The sequence below is a fragment of the Peromyscus leucopus genome, chromosome 3 (assembly GCF_004664715.2).
Source record: "Peromyscus leucopus breed LL Stock chromosome 3, UCI_PerLeu_2.1, whole genome shotgun sequence".
Lineage (NCBI taxonomy): Eukaryota > Metazoa > Chordata > Mammalia > Rodentia > Cricetidae > Peromyscus > Peromyscus leucopus.
In genome coordinates, this window is record NC_051065.1 from 111,220,410 (window position 1) to 111,237,139 (window position 16,730).

Below are 16,730 nucleotides of genomic sequence, written 5' to 3' on the forward strand. Positions count from 1 at the left end.
AAAGATCCACCTGCCTCTGCCTTCCGAGTACTGGGGTTAAAGGACTGCACCACCATCTCCAGGCTTAGTGGTAGGCTTTTAAGCCTCTGTGGGGTGAGCTGATTTTAAAAGAGACTGAGGCAATTCTTGTGAGACTTGGCTGTGAGAGAGAACCTTGTCTCACGCGCTAGCCAGGTAAGGTCTTGCTTCTTACAGACTCCACCAGGACATCATCTACTGTTAGCAACCAGAGGCTGCTGATCTTAACTTGTAGTCTAAAACTCCTCCAGACCCATTCTTATACAAGCAACCCTTATTAGGCTTAGTGGGACACACACACACACACACACACACACACACACACACACACACCATGAACACAGGAAGGGATCTTGCTGGGAAGTTCAGTGGGAGGAGATAAGAGAAGATAACAGGGATAAACATGATCAAAACGTATTGTGTACATATATGAAATTATCAAAGAATAAATAAAGTTAACTGGCTTGATGTGGTTCAGTTGGCAGTGTTTATTTGGTATATACACAGCCCTGGGTTCAATACCCAGCACTACATAAAACAGGTGTGGTGGGGAAAGGTGATAAATAGTGCTGTTGGTGGCGCTGGTTACTGTGTGGAAAGATCACGGTCACGACAGAACACAGTGTTAGTTTTCAGAGCTTTATTAGGAGGGAAGGGGTGCAGAGAAGGGAGAGAGAGGAAAGCCAGGCCTGAGAGAGAGAAAGATGGTGGGGTGGGGGAAAAGGGGAGCAGAGCAGAGAGAGAGGGTGGGGTCTGCATACTGATGACGTAAGACACAAGACCCCGAACTGTACGTGTACAGGGGTGAGGGCAGAGTTCTAACAGTGGTGAGTGCTGTAATCCTAACATCTAGAAGAGGGAAGTAGGAGAATTAGATTTAATTAGATTAATCAGAAGGTTCTCAACCTTCCTAATGGTGCCACCCTTTAATACAGTTCCTCATGTTGTGGTGACCCCCAACCATAACATCATTTTGTTGTAACTTCATAACTGTAATTTTGCTACTGTTATGAATCACAATATAAATGTCTGATATGCAGGATATCTGATATGAGACCCTTAAATGGGTTGTGACCCACAGGTTGAGAAATGCTGGATTAGACATTCAAGGAAAAGAGCCGAAGGCCAGGAAAGACCAGAGTAGACAAAAGACAAATGTGCACTCAGGAACTTGAAGTTCTGGTTGCCTGTATAAGACCTACACAAGACCAACATTGAAGCCTGGGAATGGCAGATCATAAGGCCCGCCCCCTAGCTGAAGAGTTAGTGACAGTTGATAGCTTGCAGGCTATCTTCAGGTTCTAACTTCAGGTTCACTGAGAGACCCTGTCCCAAGAAAATAAGATGGAGGTGACAGAGCGGGCCATCCAACAGACACCCCAGCCTCCTTTGGTATGGACCTCCACACATGCGCATGTACCACACCCCCCTCACATTTATAGTCTGTCTGTCTGTTGTACCCTTTCTCGAAACCCCCAGAGACCACCAAGGAGCTGGTTTCCGAGACAAGCACATAAGGGTCCTTTTATTCAGGTCCAACCTGGGCCACTGCACAGCAGGTGGAAGGAAATGTGGTGGCAGCCATGAGCCCAGGTGTAGAGGGTTTTTATAGGGAAAAACCACAAGCCAGAAATTGGCAACTTGGGATTGGGTAGAAGGGACATGGGGCGAGGTGATTTTTTTTTTGAAGCTATTGGTCAAGACTTTGGGCGCAAAACCACATTTGAAACCATTGGGTTAGACTTTTGGCAAGGAACCACAACCCGCTGAACTTGATTATCTGGACTGCTCAGCAGGATTATCTAGATATCTTCAGTGGCCGTAAACCGCAGACAGAATGTCTACAGGAGGATACTGCCCTGTATCTGTTTGAGTTGTCATGGCACATTCCTGAGGTCCTTCCTGGAACTGAGTATAGCAGGTGGTCTGAGATGGTGGCCCTTTCCCTAAAATGGAGCCTGCAAAATCAAGTCTACATCTTCACATCTGTCTGCCTGCTTGTGTCCCTCCCTCTCATAAATTTTCTTAAAAAAAAAAAAACAAAAAAAAAAACAGGGAGGAATATGCAAATACTAGTGTCTATAAGCTGTAGCAGCTTCGTTTATTAACTCTTCACACCCATGGTAACTATTTTAAACATCTTCCTAAACCTTATTTGTATAAAATAACCATGACTTTAAATTTGGAGTTCTAGGTATTTGTGTGTGTGTGTGTGTGTGTGTGTGTGTGTGTATGTATGCGTGTGTGCACTTTGTGGCATTTACTTTAGACCCAAGTTTCAATTTTGAATGATAACATTTAAAAGCAACCCCAAGGTAAAAGTTAAAAGTTATAGGACAACATAAAAAATGAAGTCACTTTTCTTATGTTTCCCACTGGCAAATGACTGTGTTTTCCTGCCACTGGGCTTTGTCTAATGGTGTGACCTTTCTCGTGTTAACGAACAACAAACAAAAAGCTGCCAAACTGTGATGAAATACAGTTTTTAAGTAGAAAATGAATTAAGCTAAGAAGATTCATGAAGGTCAAAAGCACAGGGAGAATTAAGTTGAGGCAGTGATTGGTTTTTGACACATGCTGTGCCAGGTTTCCCCGAAGGCTGTTTGTTTGAACTTTTACTGCTTAATAACTGTATTAGGAAGTGTGTGTGTGTGTGTGTGTGTGTGTGTGTGTGTGTGTGTGTGTGTGTTTTAAAGAACAACACTGGGGGGTTGTTGGTTAATATTTGCACAGGACCCTGTGTTTGTGATTCAAACACTCTGGTCTGCAGCTACCCCTGCCAGGTAATGGAGTCATGGCGGGAGGCCTCAGCAGCTCATGCTGCCCGTCTGCAATTTAAGGATTTACAGAAGACGGAGAGATAACCCCTCCTCTGCCCCACCCAGGAGGACCAAACTGCCAAAGGAGAAATGCTGGGGGTGCTGTACCCAGCTAACTCGGACTGCTAAACTGCATCCTGAAGAGAGACCGGGAGCGACAGACACACCCCACACATGTAAAGGAGAACGGTATGCATTCTAACACGGAAAGTGCTTTCTGCGGTGAGCTAGTCACATTCCAGATGGCCGAGGGCTCTAAGCTGGTGATTCTCTCAATCGGAGAGATTTTGGCCCCCAAGGGCATTTATCCATGCTTAGAGATGTCACAAATGACAGAGAGCATGCTGCTGGTCTCCAGCAGGTAAAGGGCCGTGATTCCGTTTACACTCCATAATGTATATGGCTGCACCTATGTTACATTTTCCTGGGAGACAAATGTCTCTTCACCCCAGACCGGGCACCAAAGACAAACAAGAGGGATGGTTCCACCTGTATGAGCCATTATTGGGGCTACTTATTGGAGGACTCAAAGGCACCCGTGTCACAGAAAAGCCCACCCCAGCGTGGGCGAGGATTGCCGAGAGCAGCATCTCTAGAGCTCCCTGTGCACATTGCAGGCCGCGTAGCCAGGCCGGAGAGTCTCTGCTCCCAGCAATGGCCACTGCTTCTGTACCCTTGGGAAGGAGCCTCGTGAACACTCAACTTCCTGAGCTTCCTGAGCCTGACGAGCTTCCATGCTTCCTCCAAGAGGGAATGTTTCAGTTAGCAAGAAATTGCTATACCACACCCCACAATAAGAATATTGTCCTGGTCCCAATGTCAATTATGCTTCACCTAAGAAACCCTGATAAGATAAACCTATGTATGGGACTAGTGAGGTTCAGTCACACAGCTAACTGGAGGGCTTGGGGTTGTTTTAGGCACTTTAGAAAGGAGGATTTGAGGCACATGTTGGTTGTCTCTTATTATTATGGCTTTAACTAGATGTTTAAAATATTTTAAGGCCCATTGATATCATTTGCTAAATATGCTCAGTATGAATTATATATACCAGCCTTATAAAGATGGGAACAGCATCATTGTGGAAATTTGGCTGAAAGTTTAAAAACAAAAGAAAAAATTATTTATTCTTTGGTTTTTAAAAATAAGTCCAAATCCATTTCAAACATGTATACAATGTCTGTTTTATCTTATAGCTGTACAAGGTCAAGGATGAGAGTCAACTCTCGTGATTCTATGACACTTCTGAGAATCAAGAGAAAAAGCATAGTTTCATCTGTCAATCAAAATGCCTATAACCTCAGCACTTGGTGGGTGACTAGGAGAGGGAGAGTTTGAGACCAGCCTAAGCTGCTTCCAAAACCCACCAAACTTAAATAATGTGAGCAAAGAATTTTTTTAATTCAAAAAATTAGTTTCAGACACTTTTGAATTTCTTTTTTAAAATCTATTTTTAGTTTTCAGTGTGTGTGTGTGTGTGTGTGTGTGTGTGTGTGTGTGTGTGTGTTGTTGTATGTATACATGTGCATGTATGTGTGTATATATATGTGGAAGTCAGAGGACCACTTTTGGGAGTCAGCTCCCTCCTCCTACCTTGTTGAGAGAGCATCTACCTCCCCCTTGATTCTGTGCCCTGTACTCCAGGCTAGCTGGCTCCAAGAGCTCCAGGCCAACTTTCCCATCTCCATTTCCCATTCCTATCTCTCTGTGGTTGTACTGGGATTACAGATGAATTCCTCTGCTCCTGACTTTTTTATGTGGGTCTGGGGCTTGCACCCATGTCCTCAGATCTGTGCACCAACAGCTTTTACCTGGAGATCCATCTCTCTGGTCTCTGTTTTGAACTTTAGAAGACACTTGAGGCCTATGCTGGCTAGTTCTATGTCATGTTGACACAGACGGAGTCTTCTGGGAAGAGGGAACCTGTGGGCAGCCTGTGGGGCATTTTCTCAATTAGTGATTGATGTGGGAGGGCTCAGATCATGGTGGGTGTTTCTACCTCTGGGAAGGTGGTCCTGAATGGTATAAGAAAGCAGGATGAACAAGCCACGAGGACTAAGCCAGTAAGCAACCTTCCTCTGTGATCTCTGCTTTAGTTCCTGCCGTCAGGTTCCTGCCGTCAGGTTCCTGTCCTGATTTCCCTCAGTTATGGACAATTACCTGGAAGTATAAGCTGAAATAAATAGAAACTCTAACTGACTTTATAGAATGTTTCTCTCTACCCTCAATCATTGAGTTTCAGTTCAGACCCAGCAGAGATACTATGGCTTCTCATATGATGCTGATATTCGAAGAAATATCCAGTTCCAGATTTATAGCCACAGACATTTGCCAAATAAAGCATAATTCAGGATCACCCAAAGAAAGTTTAGCATTTTCTGGTCAATAGCAACTCCCTCCAAACTGCTGATGAAGAAATCATTTTCATCATCTTATACAATTAAGTAACATTGCATCACAACAAAAATGTCTATGGATGAGAGTAATTTCGCCCATGATCCATAATGGATACAGTATGTGCTCTGGCTCCAATAACCTCTGTGATGAAAAGTTCTGTAAGTTGTGTACTTTCTGCTGATCTTTTTCCATTGGATCATTTTGTTCTTCAGAACTAATGATCATTCTGATTATGTTTCATTGTTTTATGAAGGAGAAAAAGTACAGGTTGATATGCACCTCAGTTCATCACTTTTTTTTTCTTCTGCAATTAAAATATCAAACTTAATTTTCTTTACTCTTTCCAACACAGATGTTCTGATTCCCTTCATCTTGACAGACTGTTCCCCAATACCAGCACCAGACAGGCAGACAGACAAACAGACAGACACAGAGACAGATAGACAGACCACACACACACACACACACACACACACACACACACACACACAGACAGACACACACACAACAGACAGACACATACACTATATATATATATATATATATAGAGAGAGAGAGAGAGAGAGAGAGAGAGAGACAGACAGACAGACACACAGACACACAAACACATACACACACACAGACAATACACCTATATATGGAGAGAGAGAGAAACAGACAGACACAGACGGACAGACAGATACAAGCAGACACACACACACACACACACACAACACACACACACGCTGTGGATATCGGTCTATATAAATAAAACATGATGCAGTGACAGCAGGAATTTAGCGGACAAGAGAGAGAAGAATGAAACAGAAGAAGGGAGAGAGACACTGCAGCACGCAGGACAAGCAGCATGTAAAGACGCCGGTAAGCCACAAGCGACGTGGCAAGGCATAGATTTATAGAAACGGGTTAATTTAAGATATAAGAACAGTTAGCAAGAAGCTTCACGGCCATACAGTTTATAAGTAATATAAGCATCTGAGTGATTATTTTATACATGGATTGTGGGACTGTGGGGCTTGGTGGAACCTGGAGAGAAGCCCTCCAGTAACACACATACACGCACACACACCTTTAGTTCCCTGGAAGAGACTATATGTGATTATTTAGAGAAACTTATCTTTATTGTTTCTATCACCATTAACTCAATGCATTTCCCCTTCCTGATTGTCAACATGGCCATTATTTTCTCTACTTGCTTGCTCTGTGCAGAGAAACTGAGTTTCTGCTTTTTCTCCAGTTCTGGCAGTAATTTCTGGTCATTCAAACTGCTTATTAGATTCTATCCATTTTAACAATTTCTTTTTATTACCATTATGATTTTAAAAATACGATCTCATTATGTAGCTTAGGCTAGCTAGCCTCACATTTGTGATCTTCCTGCCTCAGCCTCCTGATTGCTGGAATTCAAGTATGCTCTACCATGCCCAGTTTCCATTATAATGGTTTCAATGTCCCCCGATGTTCTTCAGGATGGGCTTTTGTGTAGTGTATACACATCAGGCAGATGGAAACAGTGGTCAAAAATCAAGCTTCAGTTCTCTTCCAGGTCCCAAGTATCCTGAGCTTGTTGGTTATTCCTTTATCTCATCTCTTGATGTGTTTCATGCTGCAAGTCCTACCTGTGGGGTAGCCACAGGGCAGAATCCTCATGCTTACCATTTCACATTCTGCAACATTCCCCTGACTCTTGCTAGGGAAAGGTTTCTGCTTCCAATGGCATGAATGATTTAGTGGGTCCCCTGGATAGGTTACTCTCTATACTATAAGGTCTGTAACCTTTCTAAAGTCCCTGGTCATGTGACATAGCATACTCATATATTACAAGAATAAGGGTGTGTGCCTCCTGGGGCATGGAAGAGTGCAACTTGGTTACTTTCCCTGTTGCTGTGATCAAAGCAACTTCAAGGAGAAAGAGTTTATTTTGCTGACGGTTCAAGGGTACAGTCCATCCCTGCAGGGGTGTCCTGGTGTTAGGAGCTTGAGGCAGCTGGTCACATGTTATCTGCAGCTGGGAAGCTGAGAACAATGAATATTCCTGTACACTTAGCTTCCTCCTTTCTGTATAGTCCATGACCCAAATCCAGAGAATGACGAGGTCCTCAATTAACCTAGACAGGATAATCCCTCACAGGCATGGCCAGAGGCTAACCTAATGCAAATAAATGCCCCACTAGCATGCCAAGAGAGTTGTATACTGGGTAATTATAAATCCTATGAAGTTGATTATCAACATTAACCACACAGGGGGGCTGTCTCCTATACAGTCCTATAGGTAAAGGGCTATGAGGGAACAATTTTGAAGAGAACGACCATGCAACAGCTGTTTAACTGGAGCTAGTAGACATACTTTAGATGGGGTTTGAGACCATGGATATAAATTTATTTGGCAGAGACAGAGGTAGGAGTATTTCAGATAGCATTTATCTGAGTGCTTAGAAATTCAAAGGTGGGAGGAATTAAGGACATCTGGTGACTAGTCAAATATGGGACATGTGGGATTTAAAAGTAGGTTGGAGCCAGAGCAAAGACCTCAAATTTGAGTCAATTTTTTTTCCCCATCCTGTAGGAAAATCTAGGGATCTGATGAGTCAGGCTGGACTTTGAGGCCAGGAACTGAGCAAGCCAATCGTGTCCAGGCTGTAGTTAGCAAGGATGAAGGACATGTTGCCCAAGCACTGGCCAGAACCCTCACTCTGAATTTCTTTCTTCCTTTGGCCTCAGTGAATCTCTCTTGAACTCTTGCCTTTCAAGAATCCTATGGACTCAAACACATTTCAAAAGACACAGAATAGAAATTGGCTAGGGGGAGAGATGATTACTATTCTAGGAGTCAGGGACATAAATGATAATTTTAGTTAATGAAGTATTTTAGACCTGTCCTATAATTCTGATCAAAACCATTTCATATTGGGTTTAAGTTCCCTTGAAAGAGTTAATTATGGGAGAGAGGACAGAAAGGACTGTATTTCTTCAAACTGGGCAAATTGTGACTCTGAAAGCCCAATATTATGCAGAGGGTAAGACCAGAGGATGCAGCAAGCTCTGAGTGAATAAAATACCATTCCCATTAAACAATAGTCCCTGGAAGGCCCCAGCCTTCTAGAACTGCTGTGATGCCCTCCCACCCCCATATTGGGTAAAAAGCATAAAAATCAGCAGAGAAATGGGGCCAGTAACTTGAGAATGAATAAAGAAGCATTTTCCTTTCTAATATTTAAGTATAAAGAGGCCGGCTGAAATTGAGACAAGATTACAATATAAATGGGCCTGGGAACAACAAAGGCTTCAAAGCTTTTGATTAACTGACCATGGTGGATAAGATTTTAATCCCTTAAAGAAATGCTGAAAAAACTGAAGGGAGAAAAAAAAAAAAAAGACCCACAGAAAAAGAATCGCTCAAAGCTTTGAAGAGAAACCCAAGGTCAAAGTAGACAAGGAATATTAAGAGCTACAGCCGAATTAGAAAAAAATACCCAAGTGTACTTAGAGTTTGCCTGTTTACCCCTAAAGTTGTTTATTTTGTTTTAAGACAGCATTCTTCATGCATCCACTTTCTTGTTTAGCAGAGAATTCTGTTTTTAGGGAGTCTGAGAGGAAAGATTTGCTAAATGCTGGGACTTACTTAGTCATGCCTGTGGGGAAGACTGACAATTCAGACCTGAGTTTCTGAACAGGGCGGCAGTGTCTGTCCCAAAACAGGGAATTCAAATAGGCAGAGGATTAGGAGAAATTTAGAGGTCACCAAAGTGTGAGTGCGAACACGTCCATCTACAGAATAATCTTGGTGAACATACCTTTTGTGTCTGTTGCTTTGGTCAGCACTGATCATGGCTCCCACAGGCAGTTTTCAAAGTAAGAACTAGATCTTCCATCTTTAGAGCGTGGAAGCCAAGGGAAGCAAACAGAAATTAGGGATGCTGGAGGGTCTCTCTCCAGGCTAACTTGTACAACTGGAAAGCCAGTGAGCTTTATCTGTTCATTTGGCACAGTAACTTTCCAAACATATAAGCAATAATAGATGTTCCCCCCTGCCAAATATTATCTTCTACAGAATCTAGATACAGATTACAAACAAAAGATAGAATTTTGTGTTAACCTACTTCATAGCTTCACATTTATAACAGTATAAACTTATTTTTAAAGTCAGACAAAATAGCCTGTTTTGACAGTCATGGTTTGAGAGCAAGGATTATCCTGTTTAGAATAATTAGCAGCAATTGTAGTCTTTGTCAGCTTTGACATCTAATTTTATATATTTTTCTTTGTACAACAAGGAGGAAAATCTTAATTACTAAATGTGATCAAGTTGCAACTTTGAACCTACCTATTCTGCATTCCCTGGCTACTTGACAATGCAAACTGTTGCTAAAACCCCCTGAGGAAGGTGGATTGTTTTCCTACATTTACTTGTGAATATTCTTCACGATTGTTCATGTAATTGAGTGAGTGTTCAAATCTCAGAGAAGTTGATAAAGGGGAAAATATATCACACAAAAGTTTATTTCATAACATAATGTGACAACTGACATTATTCAAAATCTTTCGTATACTCCAATGCTCATCTGAACCAAATAGTCATCTAAAATTTCAAAATAGCCAAGTGGATTTTGTCTTTTCCATTGAGTTCAAAAGTTAGTTTTATTACTCAGGATGGCACACTGCTGCATTCTAATGACCTTAGTGAATCCATTCATATTGTAAAAACAATTGAGAAGACAGATGGAAAATGCATAATGCAATGTCAGGACAACCATGACCCTGGATAATTATGTGTATGCAAAGCTACTTCATTTGTAAAACTTAATAATTACATTTATAGGAGGTTCAACTATATGCAAAGAGATGTCAAAGCAAACATTTTGAAATGTGTACCTAACTGGCTTCACCTGACAGCACAGTATCAGGTGTTAACGCTGTTTTTTTTGTGTTAAGAATGGCTGTGTTATCACCTGTAAATAAGTGTGTGTTACATTGCAGATCATGTCTACAGATGTCTGAAGTAATAGGTGTATTAAATAATTGCAGGACTCCTTATACAGTTTTGAAATATCTCTTAACATATCTTAATAGTGGAGTCAGAGATTAAAATATTTTTTAACATATCTCACTAATGGACTTGGTGTTGTAAACAATTAGTACAAACCTTTAATTCTGAGCTTTCACGTTGGTGTATAAAACCTACAAATCTCTTAGTTCATTCCTGGACAAGTCTTTCATCTAGATTTACCATGAGAGAATTATCAAAGTGATTCTTGGAGTTAAATTAGGGCATTTTAGAGCTCCACAAAGGACAGGTTTGGTATACTTGTAAATCAAATTTGTAGCCCAAGTCTGTCCAGTGTCACAGTTACATCAAGTTTATTTCTCCAGAATATTCTGCTATGGTGTTTTATCTGCATATTCTTCAGTCATAATAGACTACATTTATTTTCTAAAGAATGCCAGCCTTTAGAAAATAAATCCTTCTAGATGTTAAACAACAGGGCACATTTTGTAGGATTGTCATGCACAAACCATTCTGTATAATGCTTTGATTTTCCTAGTGTAAAAACCCTGATGCAGGTACCCTTTGCAGGACTGATTGGACTTGAAGAGGCACATTATGAAGGCCTCATAAGAACAGCCTGGTCTCTGTGTCAATTCACAAAGTAAAACCCATTAAAAAGTACAACACCGTCAAGTCCGTTTGTTCTTCCTGTTACCCTTCTAGAATAAAGGGTTGCACTTATCTCATTTGCATAAGCAGGCAATGTACAACAGTGAGCGGCTTTGAAGGCATTCACGCTAATGACTTCAGCCATAGAGGCTCGACCTTTTCTCATTTTGCTCATTATGATAACCTGTCAAGCATCCCATGAAATCTAATACCACACTCCGACTTCCTCTGATATAGGCTCATTGTGAGAGCTGTGTTTACATTCTTCTATCATCCTGTTTTGTCTTAATCTTGATAAGTGAAAGTACCCAAAGACGTAAATCCCTTTTAAAAGGTTTTTTTTATTGTTTATTATTATTATTTATTGGGTGTCTTTTTCTTTATTTAATTTATTTTACATCCTGACTGCAATTCCCCTCCTTCCTCTCCTCCCATTCCCTCTCCCTATCTCCTCTCCGCCCCCTCCCCAATCCTCTCCTCCTCCATTTCTGTTCAGAAAGAGGCAGGCCTTCCACAGATAACAACAAAACGTGGCAAATCAAGTTGCAGTAAGACTAAGCATCTCCCCTTGTATTAATAAGACTGGACAAGGCAAACCAGTATGAGGAATAGGTTCCCAAGAGCCTGCTAAAGCCTTAGGGACAGCCCCTGCTCCCATTGTTAGGAGTCCCACAAGTAGACAAAGCTAGGTTGGATTCATGAAGGCTTCCTGGTTGTTGGTTCGGACTCTGTGTGTTCCTATGAACCAGGTTAGTTGTTTCTGTGGATTTTATTGTGATGTCCATGACCCCTCTGGCTCCTACAATCACTCCTCCCTCTTTTCAGCAGGATCCCCCTAGCTCAGCCTAGTGTTTGGCTGTGGAACTCTGCAACTGTTTCCATTAGTTACTGGATGAAGGCTCTCTGATGACAATTGGGGTAGTCACCAATCTGATCACAGGAGAAGGCCAGTTCAGGCTACATATCCATTATTGCTGGGAGTCTTAGCTGGGGTTATCCTTGTAGATTCGTGGGAGTTTCCCTTGTATCAGGTTTCTACCTGATCCCGAAATACGCCCCTCTTCCAGTCATCTCTTTCAGTACCCTTTCCCTCCATCCACCCCCAACCCAATCCCTCAAGTTCCCACCCCCACTCAGGAGATCTCTTCTATTTCCCCTCCCCATGAAGAACCATGCATCCCCCTTTGGGCCCTCCTTGTTACCTAGCCTCTCTGGGTCTGTGGATTGTAGCATGGTTATCCTTTACTTTACAACCAATATCCACTTATGAGTGAGTACATACCATGTTCATCTTTCTGGATCTGAGTTAACTCACTCAGGATGATTTTTTTTCTAGTTCCATCCATTTGCCTTCAAGCCTTCAAATTACCTGATGTCATTTTTTTTTAACAGCTAAGTAATACTCCATTGTGTAAATGTACCATATATATTTTTAATCCATTTGGTTGAGGGATGTTGAGGTTGTTTCCAGGTTCTGGGTATTAAGAATAAAACTGCTATGAACATAGTTGAGCAAGTGTCATTGCCAAATTCTTTTTATGAGTTCACTGTTACCTTGATCCCCAAATCACACAAAGACTCAACAGAGAAAGAGAATTACATACTAATTTCCCTCATGAACATTAATGCAAAGATACACAATAAAATACTCAGAAACCAAATCCAAGAACACATCAAAAAGATCATCCATCATGATCAAGAGGGTTTCATCCTAGAGATGCACGGATGGTTCAACATACAAAAATCTGTTAATGTAATCCACCAGATAAACAAAATGAAAGAAAAAAATCATCTCATTAGCTGCTGAAAAAGCCTTTGATAAAATCCAATACTCCTTCATGATAAAAATCTTGGAGAGATCAGGGATACAAGGAACGTACCTAAATATAATAAAAGTAATATACAGCAAGCCGACAGCCAACATCAAATTAAATGGAGAGAAATTCAAAGCATTTTCACTAAAATCAGTAACAAAGCAAGGCTTTCTACTCTCTTCATATCTGTTCTATAAAGTACTTGAAGTTCTAGATAGAGCAATAAGACAACAAAAGGAGATCAAGGAGATACAAATTGGAAAAAAAGAAGTCAAAGTATCATTATTTGCAGATGACAAGATAGTATGCATAAGCAACCCCAAAAATTCTACTAGAGAACTTCTAAAGCTGATAAATACCTTTAATGAAGTGGTTGGATACAAGGTTAACTCAAAAATCAGTAGCTCTCTTATATACAAATGATAAAAGGACTGAGAAAGAATTCAGGGAAACCACACCCTTCACAATAGTTACAAACAATATGAAATATTTTGGGGGTAACTCTAGCCAAAAAGACCTATGTGATAAGAATTTCAAGTCTTTGAAGAAAGAAATTGGAGAAGATATCAGAAGATGGAAAGATCTTCAATGCTCATGGATCTGTAGGATTAAAATAGAAAAAATGGCCATCTTGCCAAAAGCAATCTTCAGATTAAAAGGTTTTCAGTGGGAGCTGGTGATGTTGGTTAGTTTGTAGAGTGCTTGGTTAGCATGTGGAATGATTCCTAATTTATAAAACCAGAAATGATGTGATGAGTTCGAGGACAGTTTGGACTACATGAGAACTTGACTCAAAAAATCTATAATTATAGTAAAATCATTTAACAGGAGATCTATTCCTTCAACAAGATTTTCTGTTACAGTAATTGTTTACTACTGGGTGGAGTGCTATATTCTTTCTACCTCTGTATTCTAGAGGCTGTGTGAGACTCTGAGATGTAAGTGGCCCCATGGACATGGTGAATAGTATTATACTGTAAGGCAAAAGGACTTCTGAAGAACAGTTTGGAAGAGTCATTAGCCAAGATGCCAGAAAGACACACTGCTATGCTAAAGTTAAATACAGAGCCTGGTTTGATCAGTCAAATTCAGCCTTACTGTTGAGCTGTTTTCCAGCTAAACAGAAAAAGCTTATGAAATTCCTATTAAGTAAGCCCATTTCCGCACCCAGATATGAGAAGAAATTGCAGAAGCAGATTCTTAAATTGTAGAAAACACCCCCCACCCCTTTCCATGGAAACACACAAGAAAGGCTTTACCACATATCTATCCCAGCAAGACAATCATTTCTGTTTTTGGATATATTTGAACATACATATTTAAATGTAATCTTCAATTTGGGAATTTGCCTTACTAAAAAAGATAATAAAAGTACATGTCAGCTGACTCAAAAGAAAATGAATTTATATTTCCTGCTTTCTCTATGCTGACCAGTTCAGCGTGGCTCCCTGCTGCTCACAGCAAAGCAGTAGCCATTGGAGACTTCATTTCATTTTCTTTATTTCTCTAGCTTGTCCATGATGTTGGGATACTGGCATACTTTGGCATGTACACCATCTTCAAGGGAAAATTCTGTATATTTAGAAACCTTCAACTAGATAGAGTGGGTAATCTGTCATGATACTTTGCAGATATGACTTAGCTGGTGGATTAGACACCCCATCCAAAGCTTGCCTATACACCAGGCATTTCATCTTTGACAGGTATGGTGATTTTATTCATTCTTTACCCTCCCTTTGCTTTATATAACATTTTAAAAAAGTGGGCAAAGACTGAAGTCTGAAAGAGCAAAACTGTTAAATAATTGTCTTAGATACCTGGGCAACATTTTTGTGACTTGTGAACAAGAGTAGACTGCAATAGAAAGATCAATAAGTATGGCTACATGAAAATCATCAATTTGTGTCTGCTAACAGTAGGTGCACACTAACTTAAAAGATAACCACAACATCTACAGGTCCTTTAAAGAAATTCTTGCACATCGAGAAGAAAACAGCTTCATAGGAGCTTTAGTTAAGAGGTGTCTTAGTCATTGCTGTGAAGAGACACCATGACCACAGCAACTCTTATAAAGGAAACATTTAATTGGGGTGGCTCACTTACAGTTTTAGAGGTTCAGTCCATTATCATCATGATGGGAGAGCATGGGGCGTGCAGGCAGATGTGGTGCTGGCTAAGCAGCTGAGGGTCCTACATCTTGCAAGCAACAGGAAGTGGCCTGAGACACTGGGCAGATATCCTGAGCACAAAAAACCTCAAAGTCCACTCCTACAGTGACACACTTCCTCTAAACATAATATATTCTTAAAAAATTAGATTGAGGCTGGAGAGATGGTTCAGCAGTTAAGAGCACTTGCTGCTCTTCCTGAGGACCCAGGTTCGAGCCCCAGGACCCATATTGTAGGCTCACAATGGCCTGAAACTCCAGCTTCAGAGGATCTAATACCCTCTTTCATACTGTGCTGGCACCCATATACACATGGCATATGTTTACATATATACACAAAAAAATTAAATCTAAAAAATTAAAGTATCTCCTTCCAAAGGAAAACTATTGCTAAAAGATGTTTTAGGCGGGACAAAATATCAGTGGGTAAAGTGAATTCTTGTAATCTCAGTGCCTGGGTAAATCCAGTCTTCGGACCTTGTCCTGTAACAATGGCAAAGTCAAATAGAATTCAGCTTTGACTTTTATATGGTAACAGTATGGTAGTTTGAATGTCTAAGAACTTTGCACTAGAGTAAATTTTCTTTTTCTTTTTTTTTTAGGAACGTTTACTCATTTCGTCATGTACTGTGTTTTTGTTACCTCTATTGAGATATAATTCATATACCATATAATTCACCCTTCAGAGTCAAATCCAGTGTTTTTTGTTTTGTTTGTTTGTTTGTTTTGTTGTTTGTTTGTTTTTGGTATGTGTGTAAATACTAATCTAATTGTGAAATGTTCTCATCATCCCCTCTCAACTTCATGCCATGGACACTCACTCCCCTTGTCCCCAGTGCCTAGTAACCACTAATGGTTTCCATCTTTATTGATCTGTCCTGTGCATTTCAAACAGACAGACTCACAGAACGCTTGACCTTCAATGACTGGTGTGGGAGCCCACAGAGGGTTCCTAGTGAGAACTAGTGAGACACTTGGCTGTATCTAACAAGGGGGGAGTCTTTTGCCTCGCCCCTTGGCATTGTTATAAAAAGCCCTTTTGAATGAAGTTCTGTGATGGTGGATATTGACCCAGGTCCTCCCAAAGGTATGCAGTGTTTCTGTCTGTCTCAATCTCCACTTTATTTCTATCTACAAGTTTCTCATCCCCCTCTCCTCAAGAGTACCCTGGGCAAAAGTGGGAGCTGGACTCCCACAGACTGGCTTCTTTCACTTAGCATACTATTTTCAAGTTCATCCATGCTGTGTATATTCAGTAGTTTGTTCTTTTCTAGTGCTGAATCAGACTCACTTGTGGTGCTGGAGTGATGATTCAATAGTTAAGAGCTCTGGCTGCTCTTATAGAGGACCCAGGTTCAATTCTTAGCACCCACATGACAGCTGGCTTACAACTGTCTGTAATTTTAGTTCCAGAGGATCCAATGGCCTCTTCTAGCACCTACAGGCACCAGGCACATACATGGTGCACAGACAATACATGTAGAAAAATTACCCATACACATAAAATAATGATGTTGATGATGAGATGATGATAATAATAATAATACATTTTTAAAGATTCACTTTGTATGATACATGACATTTTACTTGGATTTATTTTATTTTGTTTATACATTATATGGAGAATATTTATATTGTTTTCACTTTTTAGCTTTTATGGATAATTCTGCTATGAATCTTTACATAAAGATTATATGTAGACCAAGTTTTAATTGGTCATGGACATAAATCAGATTTCAATATCACTCTGTTTAATCTTTGAGGACCTGTAAAATGGGTTTTCAGTGTGACCTCAGTACTTTTTCTTCCTCCAGAGATTCATGAGTGTTCTATTTTCTCCACTTTCCTCTCAATGTTTG

General features: G+C 40.6%; 1 long non-coding RNA gene across 1 annotated transcript in view; it reads right to left on the reverse strand.

The window, feature by feature from the left end:
- Positions 1-14,845, reverse strand: part of LOC119087644 — a 73,054-nt gene extending 58,209 nt beyond the window's left edge. Inside the window, exons 1-2 of the long non-coding RNA XR_005091143.1 lie at positions 14,808-14,845; positions 9,029-9,106 (exon numbers count right to left, since the gene is read on the reverse strand). This is a non-coding gene — a long non-coding RNA (uncharacterized LOC119087644). The remainder of the gene's footprint in view (positions 1-9,028; positions 9,107-14,807) is intronic.
- Between the last annotated feature and the right edge of the window lie 1,885 nt (positions 14,846-16,730).